Raw genomic sequence first — 3,411 nt, forward strand, 5'->3', positions numbered from 1 at the left:
GATCCATCTTTCTTTCAAATATATTACAGTAAACCGGGTAAAACTGATTAGTATCGTCCAAAGCAAAAGTACCTGCAATAATCTTGTACAAAAATATGTGATATATGTTTTAAATTGAATAACTTTATACATTCTTCCCACACTTAGTTTCTTTCTTTGCCTTTTTATTTTCTTCTATTTCATTTTAAATGAATTCAAGCGTTTTAGGGTGTTTCTCAATTTATGTCCTTTTCGAGGTAACGATAATTTCGGTATTATCACCTAGTTTTCATCGTTCATAAATATGTATAAACATGATTTTGAGTTCATTTAATTGAAAATTTTTCAAATTTTCACAAAATTTGGCAAATAAACTAAGTGTAAACCCGAGAGAATTTATAACCCTTCCCCACACTTGAGATCATGCAATGCCCTCATTTGCATGAAATCAGACTATAATTTAAATTCATGAGGGTGATTAGCGTAGAAAAGTGATTAAAAATACCGAGTTTGCAAACATATTGTTATTTCACATTTGATTTTTTGCGTCTTGTCAAAATCAGTAGCTTTTGCTGAACTTCATGACAGTCTTTGAAAGTGCGCTGTTTTACCCTGTTTTGTACATAAGATAAAATACAAACATATATATATATATATATATATATTTTTGAAGTTTGGTTTATAACCCCACTTTTCAAAAATTTATAAAGTATAATATTTTTGGCATACTTTAAATCAATAAAATTAAAAATAATGATAACAAAATTTGTCGCCCCGCCCTCGGGTAAAGTAATTTCGGCTCAACGACCTAGTCTTCAACTCACGACGAATTTTAAAAATCATATTTTTAACTTAATGAAATAAAGTAAATTTTGTTTTTTAAAATCACAATAAAACATAAATTAAAATGCATATTAATTTCAAATAAAACCTAAAAAAAATAAAAATTCAGAATGGAGGGAGAAAACTAGTTCTTTAGTGTCTGCTAGCGGAAAAGACCAATCGGATTCCATTCCCGGAACTACACGAGAACAGAACAAATAACTTTAGACAGCATTATCTTTTTAGAACATTCGAATCTCCCCACACTTAGGTAGCTGTGGTGTTGAAATTGTGATTAACTTCATTGTCAATTTCTCTTGGTCCATAATCAACTTGCCTATCTGTGACTTTTTCTTTAAGCCAGTGCCCGGCTTCTTCCGTAATATCCCATAATTCAACTAGCTTCGCCCTTTCTTTAGGCGACAGATTGGATACTAACCGGTTACATAACTTAAAGTTCCCCTTACTTCTAGCATCAATAGCCCGTTTAAAAAGTTTCTTCATTGAACTGTTAATAACGGGGTCATCTAATTTCGTATCAACAACGGGGTCCTTTGTTATTGGGTTATCATTAGGTGTTACTTCATTTTTCCCACACTTAGGCGTTTCATTATTGCTAAGCACTGCCGTTGGAGTTGGTAAAACAACATGGTTATTACCAATCATTTTTATTGGTTCAACGGTTTTGGTTGGTGGAGGTTTAGATTTTCGAATCATAAAGTTGATCGATTTGTCACCACTTTTAAGTGTCATTCTTCCATTTCCTATTTCAAATAACGCCCCGGTGGACGCTAAGAATGGTCGACCTAAAATTAGAGGAATGTTTGGGTCCTCTTCTATGTCAATGACAATGAATTCGACTAGAAAGGTTAAATTGCCTACTTGAACGGGTAGGTTGTCGGCAATTCCAACTGGGTGCTTAATGGTTTGATCAAAGAGTCGAACACTCATATCCGTTGGACTTAACTCACCTACACATAATCTCTTATATAAGGAAAGAGGCATAACACTCACACTCGCACCTAAATCTGCTAGTGCATCATACATGACACAATCACTAAGTAGACAAGGAACAATAAATTCACCCGGATCACCTACCCTAGGTGGAGGTTTTGGTGGAACTGTCTTTACCGGGTTTACTTCTACGGCTTTTGTTTCTTGTACTTTCTTATTCTTCTTCTTCTTTTTCTTTCCAGAAGTATCACAATCTTTATTACCTATCACTTGCTCATACTCAACTCCTTTTCTTGGAAACGGGATGGGTGGTTTGTATGGTGCCACCACTGGCTTTACATACTCGGGTGGTGGTGGTGTAACTTCTTCATTGTTACTCTCATCTAAAACCTTCCCATCTTCTGGTGCTGGTTTTTCAGAATTCGTTGAAACCATATTAACATTCTCATTCCGAGGATTTACTTCAGTATTACTCGGTAGCTTTCCTTGTTCCCTCTCACTCATCATGCTAGCAAGAGTACCTACGTGTTTTTCTAGATTCAAAATGGAAGCTTGTTGAGTTCTTAATGACTGATCAAATCTCTCGTTCGTTTGGGTTTGAGTTTCAATAAATTGTGTTTGAGATTCAACTAGCTTGAATACCACGTCTTCCATATTTGACTTTTTCTCTTCGGTTTGTTGTTGTGGTTTATATAAGCCAGGTCTTTGTTGATTGAAAGTGTTGTTTTGAGTTGGTTGGTTATTCGGACCTTGTTGGTTATACCAGTTATTTTTGGGTCCTTTTGGATTGTAAAGAATGTTTTGATTTCGATTGAAGTTTAGCTTTGGCGGTTGATAATTATTTTGATAATTATTTCCAGGCCTTTGGTTCATATAGGAAACATTCTCTCGTTGTTCTAATGTTGGTTCAATGTGACAATCTTTCAATAAGTGTGGTCCACCGCATTGCTCACAACTGATTCGTATTGCGTGAATATCTTTATTCATCTTTTCCATTCGTCTTTCGAAAGCATCTATTTTTGCGGAAACGGAATCAAAGTCATGGCTAGAATCGGCTCTAGCCGCTTTAGATGATCGAAAGATATCTTTTTCTTGATGCCACTCATGAGAGTGGGAAGCAGTGTTATCAATAATTTTGTAAGCTTCAGTTGCGGTTTTCTTCATAATGGAACCACCAGCTGTTATGTCGATGTCTTTTCGTGTAGCAACGTTGACACCTTGGTAGAATATTTGTACTATTTGATAAGTGTCTAAACCGTGTTGAGGACATCCTCTCAACATCCTTCCGAATCTTGTCCACGCCTCATATAATGTTTCATTTGGCTTTTGTGTGAACGTAACAATTTCTCCTTGAAGTCTCACGGCTTTAGATGCCGGAAAGAATCTTTGAAGAAATTTTTCAACTAAGACATCCCATGTGTTAATCGCCCCTTCAGGTAACGATTCTAACCAATCTTTGGCTTCTCCCTTTAAAGTCCAGGGAAACAACATGAGATAGATCTGTTCATCCTCAACTTCTCGGATTTTGAATAGTGTACAGATCCTATTAAACGTACGAAGATGTTCGTTTGGATCTTCGTTCGGCGCACCACTATATTGGCAATGATTAGTTACCATGTGTAGGATTTGTCCTTTGATTTCATAATCTGGCGCATT

At 35.8% G+C, this 3,411-nt stretch overlaps 1 non-coding gene across 1 annotated transcript; it reads left to right on the forward strand.

The window, feature by feature from the left end:
- The first annotated feature begins 3,007 nt into the window (after positions 1–3,007).
- Positions 3,008–3,114, forward strand: LOC139869545 (small nucleolar RNA R71). The gene has a single exon (XR_011766153.1). It is a non-coding gene; the product is annotated as a small nucleolar RNA R71 (small nucleolar RNA).
- Positions 3,115–3,411: the final 297 nt, after the last annotated feature.

This window comes from Rutidosis leptorrhynchoides, chromosome 9 (genome assembly GCF_046630445.1).
Source record: "Rutidosis leptorrhynchoides isolate AG116_Rl617_1_P2 chromosome 9, CSIRO_AGI_Rlap_v1, whole genome shotgun sequence".
Taxonomy (NCBI): Eukaryota; Viridiplantae; Streptophyta; class Magnoliopsida; order Asterales; family Asteraceae; genus Rutidosis; species Rutidosis leptorrhynchoides.